The sequence below is a fragment of the Pinus tabuliformis genome, chromosome 3_2 (genome assembly GCF_031772625.1).
Source record: "Pinus tabuliformis cultivar Carrire ecotype Pingquan chromosome 3_2, CPIR1, whole genome shotgun sequence".
Classification (NCBI taxonomy): Eukaryota; Viridiplantae; Streptophyta; class Pinopsida; order Pinales; family Pinaceae; genus Pinus; species Pinus tabuliformis.
Window position 1 is genome coordinate 148,721,751 of NC_142302.1, and position 13,940 is coordinate 148,735,690.

The window sequence follows — 13,940 nt, forward strand, 5'->3', positions numbered from 1 at the left end:
TGATGCTCTTTGAGGATGATTTAGGGCATCCAAGATAAGAGTAGTAGTAGAGGACCGATATTCTTTGAGGACTGGGATTCAAAGATAAGAATAGTCTTGGTGGAACATACTCTAAGAGAACCCGGGTGGGGTATGTTCCAAGAGAGACAATGATGAGGGTGTCTATACCTCATTGGTCTCTCCAGTGTTGTGCTCTGATCTTGTGGAGAGATAGAGTTGTTAGTCAAGGCCTTGCTACGTGAAAATGATGGATGATATGATGCTATACAGATGGGTTACCAATTTGACTCTTCTTATGAGAATTCTTCATATTGAGAATTTCCAAGTACCTTGTATGGATTATGAATATCTCTCTAGTTAAGAGGGAGTACTGAAAAATGTAACTAGGTCCGGTCTTCATAATGACATGTGCAATTATGGTTTTATGTAATTGAGGTAAAGAAGAAAAAGAAAATTATTTTGGTAATGTTTGAATCAAGGGTTTCATGATCAAGGAATTTTATTTTTAGTTAAGGTTCCCATTGTGAGCCTTTATGATTAGTCATCATGTCATCCAAGTCTATAGAGTCAATGTCAAAGATGAAAGACCCATTTGGGCATGTTACACATTGTAAAAGATAATTTATTTGTGTCATAAACCCTCTAAGACCTTGTCACAAACACTCAATGATGTGAGCTTAAGGATGATTATAGAAAAGGCATGTTGGCCTAGACACCAGTTCAAGTCGGCTTATTCTTGATGGACAAACCACTATAAATAGGTAGCTTGGCCTTCATTCTAGAGACAAAATTTTTGGGCAAGGGAAAAAGATAGAAAAGAAGTGTGAAGTTTATGAAGTAATAATCCTAGAGCCAAGTGAAGGAAGGAGGTATCTTGTCAAAGTAGTTTAGCATTGTTTTGGGGTAGTATCTTCTCACGTGTGGTAGAAAACTAGGGTTTCTGTAGTAGTGTCAAAATAGTCCAAGAGGAAGTCACCAAGAAGGGTCTACAAATCAGCTCCATTCCAGAGAAGTCTCCAAGTATAGCGAAGAAGGGAAATACCTCCAAGCTCATTCAATCTCCTCCCACGTGCGAAATTGCAGAGGTTGTAGGTCTGTGAAAAGAAGCTAAAAATTCAAGGTAGTCGAGAAGTGCAGTAAGGAAAGTTGACTTGTGTTGACTTAGGAAAGAAGGAGAAACATTGAAGAAAGGTCCTGTGACTTGGTCTTGGAGAGGAAAATAGGTCAAGGGCCTTAGTCTTGGTATTCATCAATTAAGGTCTCTATAAGAAGAAGAATTTGTTTGGGTTCTCCTCTCAAGTTGGAGAGGTTTTGGCCCTAGATGATCGCCTACATTCCATGTCTCTTGTCTCTTTATTGTTTTTTCTTTGGTAGTTTTTTTATGAAGAAGAACACTATAATAACCTAACTAAAGAGAAGATCCTAATCTAAAGAATTAAAAGGTATTCACAAGTAGTTATCATTAGAAGAGAAATCACCTAATCACTATGCCCTAGATTTCTCAACATGGTAACAGAACTAAGATGACGAAATCACGAAAAGGGAATCTCATCAAGGGACACCCAAATTCAAGGAACAAATCTTTAGGAAGGCATCAAAGCGAATCTAGAAGATCATCTTGAAGTCAAGATTTACAAAGAAGTGTCAAAACCCTAGATTGAAGAAGAAGTCTTCACCAAAAGAAGTTTTAGGATTCTCACTCAAGTCATCATCAAAGAAAAGGACCTCAAAGACCCTATTTCCACTAAAGAAAGGAAGGACTTGGCTCATCCAAGGGTATCTAGATCAAGGGCATTGTCATCATCAAAGATATCAAGGCAACCTCTTTCTCTCTGAAGCAAAGGATTTCATCTCAAAAGAAAATCCTTATCTTTGAAGAAGATCATCCAAGGCGCATGAAGACATCATCAAGAAGTTGTTAATCATCATCAACAAAGGGATCAAGTTGAAGAGTTCATATTCACTTGAAAAGTAAGTATCTTTATTCCTCTAAATTAAATTTAGTAAAATGACTTCATTTTGCAAGGAGATCAACAAGTTGGTTGGTTCATCGAACTTCCTTGCATGGAAAAGGAGGATAGATTTAGTCCTCAGGGAAAATGAAGTTATTGATCATGTCAATGGAAAAGTCTCCAAACCATATGAAGGGAAAGCACTCTCTAAATATACAAAAAATGATCTAAGGGCTCAAAGGATCCTTATAGAATCCCTCATCCCATATGTAGGTAATATAGTTGGAGACATCAAAAGGGATATATGATAGGCTAGCAAAATTATTCTCTTAAAGCATGATAAGAAAAATCATATCACTAAGATTTGATCTATGCAAATTGAAATCATCAAAGGATGAAGGGATATCTACATGTCTCACAAAAGAATCTCTAATAAGGAATCAACTTCAAGATATAGGAGAGATGATATCCAATAAAGAAATGATTACCATTGTTCTAAATGCTCTAACTGATGAACAAGGAAACCTTGTATCAAAGTCCTATGAAGAGGAGAAAGCTACCCCATTCAATAATTTGTGGTCACTATGCAAGAGTGAAGAAACCAAGTTGAAGGAAAAAAGCGATACAGATAAGCAGGGTCAAACATTTGTTGTCGTGTCAAGAAGAAAAGGGATATTTGGCAAGTTTGGTCCTTAGAAAAAGAAGAAGATCAATATGTCTCAGATCCAATGCTATGGATGTCAAGGATATGGGCACTTCAAGAGAGATTGTCCTAAGACCAAGAAGGGAAAAAACAAAATAAGAAGGGAAGAAGCCCATATAACTAAAGAAGACGAAGAAGCTGAAAAGAAAAAATTCAAGGAGGAGGAAGTAAACGATCTCTATATTATTGAGATAAGTTTTCCTCATCTAGTTCTCTTCAAGTTTCTGTTTTTCTGTGATGGAATATAACTGTCATGATAAGAATCATTAGAAGCTTGATAGGATGCATCATGGCATCATAGAAACATTGAAAGCAAAATCTCATGACATCATCATAGAAAAGCATGGAAGATAGCCGAAGTAACATCATTAGAAGCAAAAGTGGCACTTATGGGAAAAAGAAGAAAAAATCTCTAGCATAAATTTCATCATACATCAGTCAAAAGGGAACATTTGTTGGATGAGGATACTCAAGATCCTCTATTGGAATTTTCATTGGAATGTTCATCGACAAAAAAGGAAGCAGAGGTTTCATCAAGAATTCCATCTTATCGGAATTCATGGGATGATGGTATGATGACAAAAGAGGTGAAGCAGATCAAGGGATTGAAGTTCTTTCAATCAAGGAAGTTGTTGAAGAAGTCTAGATGACCTAAAGGAAAAATGAGGTATGTATGCTTGTATTTGATATTGTAGAGTCATGTCATATGGTTGCAGGTAACATTGATAAATGCTCTATCTCGAGAGCATGCACAAAAGAAAAGATCTCATCCTTAAAGGATGAAGCAAGGCATGCATCACACATTAGCTAGATGAAATCAACATAATATATCCTCATATGAAATATGAGGTGGTTGACAGTGATTGGAGGAACTCTGATTAAAATTTCCTGGGAAGAAAAATGTGTGAAGAAATAAAGGAAGAGATCATGAAATATGCAACTATGGAAAATGAAATCAACATTCGAGGACTAAGAGATTTGACTAGGATATCTCCATGAAAGATATGAAGACTCCGATGAAGTCGGAAAAAGAAAGTGACCCTTGACAATATATATATATATATATATATATATGTTGGAAATGTGTTAATGTGTATGCATGATGTTGATGCAAACTAGAAGATGCCACGATGTTAGACCATCACAAAGGTAATTTTAATTTAATGTTCATTCCTTATTTTTTAATGATATCTGGATGGGCTTATGTAGGGCTTCCAAGGGAAGAGCTATGAATATCTTCCATCGTTGATGTCCATGTAGTAGGATGAAAGATACTTAAGGAAACATGGAATGAAGAAGACATAATGACACGGAGGAAGGTCATATATGAACTAATGGATCACTTTCCGATGAAAGGAATAATGACATGACCGACTCATGGATGAAAGTGATGGATGGTATGTGCCCTACGAAGAAGTCCCTAAAACATGAAGACTCCTGAATAGAGAAAATAAGTTCATGGCATCGTGAGGAGGAGTTCTTCAAGAAGCTGGTTGTCCCATCATCTCCACCTAAAGAGTTGTTGTAGGTCCCTAATTAAGAGGGAGCCTGGAAACAAGTTTCTAAATTGGTAGAAACTTGGAAGAAAATTCCTTAGCCAAAAGGGAGCTTATGTACATTCCTTCTATAGGAATGACTACATTCTTTCATTGGAATATGTATATCCTCCCTAATTAAGAGGGAGAAATAGGCACATCATTCTTGTCTTCACTTGGGAAGATAGAATGGAAGATTGGGTAAACATCTGGCAACTGATGCTCTTTGAGGATGAGTTAAGGACCAATATTCTTTGAGGACTAGGAATCCAAGATAAGAGTAGTCATAGAGGATCAATATTCTTTGAGGACTAGGAATTTAAGATAAGAATAGTCCCAGTGGAACATACTCTAAGAGAACTCGAGTGGGGTATGTTCTGAGAGAGACAATGATGAGGGTGTCTATACATCATTGGTCTTACCAGCATTGTGCTCTGATCTTGTGGAGAGATAGAGTTGTTAGTCAAGGCCTTGCTATGTGACAATGATATATGATATGATGCTATACATATGGGTTACCAATCCGACTCTTCTTATGAGAATTCTTCAGATTGAGAATGTCTAAGCACCTTGTATGGATTATGAATACCTCTCTAGTTAAGAGGGAGTGTTGAAAAATGTAACTAGGTTCGGTCTTCATAATGACGTGTAATTTTAATTTTATGTAATTGATGTAAAAAAGAAAAATAAAATTATTTTTGTAATGTTTGAATCATGGATTTCATGATCAAGAAATTTTATTTTTAGTTAAGGTTCCCATTGTGAGCCTGTAGGATTAGTCATCATGTCATAAAAGTCTATAGAGTCGATGTAAAAAATGAAAGACCCATTTGGGTATGTTACACATTGTAAAAGAGAATTTATTTGTGTCATAAACCCTGCAAGACCTTGTCACAACACTCCTTGATGTCAACCTAAGGATGATTTTAGAAAAGGCATGTTAGCCTAGACACTAGTTCAAGTCAGCTTATTCTTGATGGACAAACCACTATAAACAGGCAACTTAGCCTTCATTCTAAAGACAAAAATTTCGGTCAAGGGAAAAAGACAGAAAAGAAGTGCAAAGTTTATGAAGAAAGAAGCCTAGAGCCAAATAAAAGAAGGAGGTATCTTATTGAAGAAGTTTAGCATTGTTTTGGGCTAGTATCTTCTCATGTGTGGTAGAAAACTAAGGTTTCTACATGGTGTTAAAACAATCCAAGAGGAAGTCACCAAAAAGGGTCTCCAAATCAGCGCCATTACTAGCCAAGGTCATCTAGAGAAGTCTCCAAGTATAGCAAAGAAGGGAATTACCTCCAAGCTCATTCCAGATCCTCCCACATGCGAAACTGCAAAGTACGGATTGCAAGTATGTGGAAAGAAACTAAAAATTCAAGATAGCCGAGAAGTGTAGTAAGGCAAGTTGACTTGTGTTCACTGAGGAAAGAAGGAGAAACATTGAATAAGGGTCTTGTGACTTGGTCTTGGAGAGGAAAATAGGTCAAGGATCTTAGTCTTCGTATTCGTCAATTGAAGGCTCTATAAGAAGAAGAATTCATTTAGGTTTTCCTCTCAAGTTGGAGAGGTTTTGGCCCTGGATGATCGCTTACATTTTGTGTCTCTTGTCTCTTTATTGTTTTTGCTTTGGTAGTTCTTTGATGAAGAAGAACACTATAATAATCTAACTAAAGAGAAGATCCCAATCTAAAGAAGTAAAAAGTATTCATAAGAAGTTATCATCAAAAGAGAAATCACCTAATCTTTATGCCCTAGATTTCTCAACAATCATGAGTCAAAGAGTCATTATCATTTTGTAAAGACCATATTGATCTTTTGTATCACGAAAAAAAAAAGAAAATTCATTTTGTATTAAAAGGTATCTAAGAAGACTCCCAAGACCAAGTCGGTCATCCTACATAAAGTCAACCTTGAAAGGAGTATTCGAGCATCTTAGGACGGCTTTTTAAAGGAGGAACTTTGACCACCTTTGACATACATCAAGCACAAATCTTATATATTCAATCTGTAGTTGGAAAAATATTATGAAGATTTTAAGAAGGCTAGAAGAAGTCTAGCGAAGAAGTAACAAGCCCTAGCAAGTTTTGAATCTCAGAAATCTATCTGTTGTCGCTCACACGTCCGAGACTTAGGGTTTCTGGGCATATATCAGATCTCAAAATTGCATAAGAATTTACAAACCATATTGGGAGATTGAAAAACTAGAAGAGACTTGGTTTGGAAAAGATTTTTGCTTTGCTCCCTTTGGAAACATGACTTTTATCTTGGAGCAGATCAATTGGTTGGTAGGCTTGGTTCTTGTGAAGTCTCTATTTTGGTATTGGATCATGGAAGTCTCATTTTGAATTGGTTCTATAAGAAGAAATTGTGTTCGTTACTTTCGTGATCTTGATGATTTTTGGGAATTGTTTGATTATAAGAACATTATTATAATAAAAAAAGATGATATAATATCACAAATAATTGCCATGTAAAGTGTAACTAACAAAGTTCGTACTTTAGAGTAAATCTTCAGAATACTTGATACATGAAGACATCCATTGAAGATAAAATATATATTGAATATTATATAAAAGATTTTGTTAGCGCTTGAAATTTCACCTCAGGCTGAGAAAGGTAAACCTCAAGGCAACATCAAACCATTTAGCCTCGTAGCTAGCCCTATGGGGCAGGAGAAGTCTCTCTCCGGTCTATCTCGGTAAAATATTCAATAGATGAGATGACCAATAAGGTAACACTGATATTAGGCTAGTAAACTGATCAAAAGGGTTGATTTGGGGTTTTTTTTTGGGTTTTTGGTGGCAAATTGAGGAGAGGGCAATTTCGAGTGCGGGGATTGGACACAGTTTCTGCAGGGGGTTCCTTGGGGCGAGGTAGGAGACAGTGTTGATGCCTTTAACTGAGGTGGATGGTCAGGAATGAAAGATGAAGAGCTAAAGAGAGCAAACAATAACTTTGAATTCTTTTTAGACAGAAGAAAACATTGAAATTAAACAAACTTAAAAGCAGAGCATGGCATGCATGAATTCTTACTTTAACACTTCATTTGTTTAATGTGCAGAAGTAAAAGAAAGGAAATGAATCACATAACAAGCTTACAAGTACATTGAGAAACACACCATCAACACATGAGTCCACAAGAATCCCAAAGAGGACTGCAAAACCCTGGTCTTCCTTAGCCAAAAATTGCAGAGATACAGTGAATAATACAATGAAGGCTTATCCCTCAAGAGTCCAACCATGAAAATGAGCAAGAAAGTACATAATATAGATGATCTAACCTGTTTCCCTGCCTCCATGGGTCGAGCTCACTATCCTAGGAGCTGTTTCAACCACTTCTAAACTAAGCACTACAAACTAGGCAGTCAAAACAACTTGCCTCTATAAGCTAGGAAACCAATTCATTCATTTAATATTTACCCTTTTCATGAATGAATCTTCTAGAAGTGTTACATAAGAGTAAAAGTGTCTTAAAAGTACAATAATTACATCAAAGAGAATCATAATTCACCCCAAAAAGTCAAACTGGGTCAAACTGCGTTTTTCTGAGCTGTACATTGCATTTTGGAAAAATCTGCCTGACGGGTCGCGTGCCCCTGCTTGACGGGTCGCGCGCCTTTGGAGCCACTTTTGGGGCACTTGCAGGTGTCCAAATTGGGCAAGAGTAGGCTTGTTGGAAAGGTCTGTGAGTCTACTTTCCAACCCAACTGGAATTTTTGAATTTGGAGTTCATTTGCCCTGTCAAAAATCAAATCTCCCAAGACTGCTTTCTGCAATTCAAAAAAGTGGCAGAAAGACATTTTTTGCTAGTTTTTTGACTTTCTAAAGGCCCAAAACTTCACCAAATCTCAAGTCCATTGATGAGCATATGTAACTTCTCATGAAAAATCTGGAAATGCTGAGTTTTTGCAAAATGGAGTTGCCATGATGAAGGGTCGCGCGGGGGGTGAGACCCGTTAATGGAGAAAACCTGTAAATTGCACAAAAAATTCACAAATGACAAAATTTTCTCCAAATTTCTTGAAATTTGGGCTGGGAGTCCCCAATCAAGTACCATGCTCAGTCAAAGAGGCTTTGACCAAAATTTGGAGTGGATCGGGCCTTTTCCGTCGTTTTAGTGCCTTGGCCAACCTCCTTGGATCCGGCGATTGTAATTTTGACATTTCTCTAAAACCATGACACTTGTGCAAAAAGTGAAGGAGGTTTTTCTTCTTTGGCATGTTTTGGACAAAAACCTCTCTCAGTTTTGCAAAATTCATCTTTGATTGCTCTGAAACATCATTTGAGTGAAACTTGCCCCGATGTGTGAAACAAGGAATTTTGTCGAAATGAAGCGAAATGAAGGGGATAAGGGGCTTCTAAATTCTTGGGGAAATTTTTGGGAGTGGGGAGGGATGTTAGGAAGCAGGGGAAAGTGGAATCTCAGAGATTGAGTGAGGGGAAGGGGTCCAAAAGGGCAAAACACAGGCCAAACTTAGCAAATTGCCAGGTTGTAGCTAGAAACTAGGGTTTGTGCAAAAATGAGGAATTTGGTGGATCTAAGGGATGGGAAGTGTTTGATAAGGTACTTTAAGGATAGGGAAAGGTGTATGAACATCAGGAAACAAGTTTTGCCGATGATTTGACTGTCCAAGAGAAATTGGCTTCAAAACCCTAGGAGAGGAAAATGACCTTACCTAGGCGCAACTGAAGCATGAACAAGGTGTAAAATGACTCATTAGACACTGACATGATAATGACAACCCAATGAATGATGATTGACTCAGCTGAATAGTGACATAGACTGACATTTGGGCAATTTTGAAAGGAGTGAAAGCAAACCCTAGACCTAATGCCTAGTGACCAAATTTTGCTTGAAAACTCTTTGAAATGACAAAATTTGACCTTGACACTCAGAGACCACTTTGTAAGAGCATATTTGATCACTGGAGGAAGGCTGGAAAGACTGACACTAACAGATTTGATAGGAGATGATGATGATTACAAATGAGGGTCCCATATATATACCTAGGTAGGTACCCTTTCATGAATGGTCATGTTCTTTAGAGACATGCATTTTCAATATTAATCACTAGTTAATGTTCACTAAATAATTGTTACTATATTTACATTATTTTTATATAAATTATATTCATAACATTGTCTTCCTCTTCAAAAAGCTTTGTCCTCAAAGCTTTTTGCTGACAAGGCATGTCATTTGTTTCTTTGTCTTGCGTCTTCTGAAATTTTTCGAGTTGCTTATCTTCGTTGATACAAGATGATAAGATATTTGGAGCGATAAATAAAATTGTCGAATTGAGAAAGGATTTGACCATCCTAAATTAATTTTTTGTGGAGCCTTGCAGTTACTACAAACTTGTGATGAATTGTTATCACAAGACCGAATTGCATAAACTTCAATATTCCTTGGAACATAAGTTTGTTGTTTATGTTTTGAGTGATATATATACAATCACTGATTGAGATGTTTGTTCTTGTGATTCAGATGTCGATAAGGAATTTTTCTGGTTTGACTTTCCTTTATCATGTGGTAGTTTCTTGATTTTCTTCAGGTACTGATGTTGTTGAGTTGGCTACTAAACCATCACTTAGAATTTCCATAGTTTGAATTGCAACATCTGAATATGTTTTTCCTTCAATTGGTTTTTCATTTTCTTGAGTTGTGATATTGATTGGATCAATGTTTGCATCTTTTTCTTCAATTTGGGTTAAAGACTTCAACACTTCTTTTGTGATAAATTCTTCTAATTTGTTGTTCAATGATTTCTTATCATTGTAAGTTTTTCTTAATTTGAGTGAGTAGACTCTGATTATGATTTTTTTAGAAGTAAGAGTTCCTCATTTTCTGAGTCAACTTTGTTTTGACATTCAAGCTTCTTATATTTTAAACATCTAATTTGTTATAATAATTTTTTATTAGGGTTCTTTAGGTGTAAATTTTCCTCTTATTTCTTTGATAGGATTTCATTGAGCTTCTTGTCAAAACTTTCATTTTCTTGTTTTAACTTGTGCTTTTAAGTTTTACACCTTTTGACTTGTGCAAGTAGTTTTTGGATATGATATTTTAAATGATAATTTTCTTTGTTTTTATTGGATATGACCTCATTAGGCTCTTTTTACTTCTCCAATATTAAGTTTTGATTCATTTGAGGCATCAATTTCATAACGTCTTTAAAGTCTTCTGATGAGGGCAATATCAATTCTAACTTCATTGCCCTGTCGTCAAATGTCATCATCTTTCCCTTATAAGAAAACATATTAAAAAAAAAAATTATGTTTAACATAAACGTACCCAATTCTTTAAACCAAAGTCGACCAATAATTATGTCAACCTCTCTGTCATACATAGTTACAACATAAAATTGAGATATGTACTCATAATGATTTATTGTCACTTGTAAATCATTAATTTCATATTTTTCACCAAAAATATATCTTGTCTGCCTACATTGGCATATGAAATTAATAGGTGATTTGCCAGATTAATATTTATGTAATTTTCATCATTGCTTGTACTGATAACAATATTAATATTTTTTCGTTGGATATTCCTTTTTAATGTAACTCATGATGTGTAATTAAAATACCCTTATAGGAAAATCGTTATTTCTTTATTTTTGAATTAAACTCAATTTTTTTCTTGTGAGCCATGGATTCCATTTTGCTTGTTGATTTGAACTGAGGGTTTTAACGGTGACCCCATTTTTTTTATAAACCCCTGAAACTTTATTAATTTGATTTTTATTTTATTTTTTTCCAATATTTTATTTTTGTAATATATATTCTCCATTGTAATCTTTTTTTTTAATATTTACTCTCTACATTAAGCATTCCTATATATATATATATATATCATTTTAATTCTTTGTACTTTATATAACAATTTTCACCTTCACTTATGATTTTAGACCGTTATATTCAAACTTATTGTTTGACCACCTAATATTATAATCATATACCTCGCTTAATGAAGACGACTTATAATGGAGTATAGGAGTTTTATATATATATATATATATATATATGGTAAAGTCACCCTTGTCTATCGTTTTCTTCCTCGTAACAGTGAAACATAGGAAACATGGTTTACACTGACGCTGAGTGGATGGAGCGTGATCGTACAGACACTTCTGTTTGCAAATATACGTAATTGTATGGACCCGTCTGATTGCCATTCAACTTGTAAAGCGGTCTATTATTGTATGGACGAGTTAGATGATTAATTGCAGGGGAAAGAATGGTTGATGGCGACACTAGATGGTATATTGGTGGTTGTGGCTGTGACTGTTGTATACTGGTGGTCAAATTCAAGAATGGTTGGTTGACGGCGTGTGGTTGCAGTGGACGATTGTTAGATTCAATAACGACAGAAGTGTCGGCTTATGTAAGGGTCGTCACTCAGAAGTTATGCAAATGCGACATGAAGCAAGTGTGGTGCTACATGCCCTCTGGAAAATGTCGGGCGATTGCTACAGTGGCATTCAATGACGATGGCGGTAACTTGGTCCAGTTCTGCGTGTGGCGGTTAGGCAATGCAAGCAACAAGGCTACGAGTGATGACCAACTTGCTAGGTAAAGTAGCCTCTTTTTCTTTTTCTTTTATTATTATTATTATTATTATTTTATATATAACTTTTATTTTATTTTCCCTTTTTATTTTTATTTTTTATAATAAAAAAAAATTAATAATATATATATATATATATATATATTTTTGATCCTTTTATATCCTTTTTTTTCTTTTTTCAACTTTCTTTTTCATTTTATCTTTTATCTTTTTTGATTTTTTTTTGATATATTTTTTTTTCTCTTTTAGGGCCAAGGGCTTGGATGACGAAATTAGAGAAATGGAGAAACTCCAAAAATTATGCAGCAAAATGCTTCAATTGCAACGATAGCAAAGTTGAAATAGAATTAATGGCCAAAGGTCGAGATCGAAGAACGTAGCTTTGATACTAATGTAATAATTGATACATGAAGACATCCATTGAGGATAAAATATATATTGAATATTATATAAAAGAATTGATATGAGATGATAATGATTACAAATGAGGGTCCCATATATATACCTAGGTAGGTACCTTTCACAAATGGTTATGTCCTTCAAAGACATGTCTCTCTTCAATACTAATCACTAGTTAATGTTCACTAATTAATCATACTATATTTACATTATTTTTATATAGCTTATATTCATAACATAAAGAGAAATCAATGTACATGCCGCCCTAATGGATTTCTCAACACATGGATTGAGTAGATGGTTTTGGTGATCTTTGGAGGATCACATGGTCAAGATGTCTACTTCATCTTGGGATAGTAAGGTAGCAATAAAAGAAGATAGCCTGATCATGATGATCGCTTTCATGTTTAGAGGGAGCTTAGCTCACTTTGGAGGGCTTAATATAATGCCTTTATTGATGATGACTAAAGGAATGTGATATGAAAGGTTGATGGCTGAAATCTTGTCACAATATTAAAGGAAGAAGATGGCTCCATAACATCTAGGAAGAAAGAAGCTCAATATGATGAGATGCAAAGAAAGGAGTCATGCAACTACTACTTGAAGATATCCATGAAGAAATAGTAGTTGATACATTTATGAAGACAAGATAAAGAGCTTGTGGTTAAGACATCCCAATTGAAAGCAAGAAAGACATTTCCTCTATATTCGAGAGGAAGTAAGAAGTCTCCTTAAATAATTGAATAAGGAATAAGGATCTATTCACCAATCAAGAGGGAATGAAAATCTCCTCCCTAGATAAGAGGGAGTGATGATGGACATTATATTCTCTTCTTCAAGTGGCATGCACTAGGCTAGGACTAATAGACGTATGTCTAGTGAAGGCCATGGAGGGAGAATGGGGTCTGGAGGATTGTATAAGACATCTCAGATATCCCTGAGGATAGAAAATCCAAGATATGATGTTAATTGACACTCTTTGTGGACTAGATAGCGATCCAAGACGAGAGTGGTCGAAGAGGACCAATATTCTGAGGATTGGGAATCCAAGATAAGAGTAGTCCTAAAAGGACACTCCTAGTGAACATCCGAATGGGATATGTACCTTGAGAGATAGTGTGGTGTCTCACATAAAGCCTCCCATCATTATGCTCTGATATAAATAGAGCTTGTCAAGTTAAAGCCTTACTATGTCGACAATGTTGGTTATGATGTTGATGCTTAAAAGACGGCTTATCAATTTGACTCTTCTTATGAGAACTCTTCAGTTTGAGAATATGATAATATCCTTGTACCGATTGTTCGATTAAGAGGGTCTGTTGGAACATGCAACTAGTTTTAGTCTTCATAATTGTCATTGCACTCATGTCATTATGTATATCTTATGTAACAAGCAAAAGAAGAAAGAAAAGTATTATTTTCAAGCATGGGTTTCATGCTTCTTTTGATTGGTCATCTAGTTTAAGCATGTTCTTCACGCTTCTAGGGTTTGTCAAGTCATAAGAATTATTGACACGAGTCAAGAGAGTTAATGTTATTTGTATAAGATCCATTCGGGCAAGTTGTAACATGTAAAAATAACTTATTTTGAGTCTAGAAGCCTCCAAACACAAGTCAGCCCCACCAGTGAAAAGTCGGCCTAGAGAGGGCTATTTGACCTCTTGAAAAACATATATGTAAAGGGAGATTCAACTCATTTGCACACACTTCTGCCATTCGATATCAAGCAAGAGAAACAAGACAAGAAGAGTGAAGGAGCTAGAATACAAGGAGAAAAAGACCAAGAA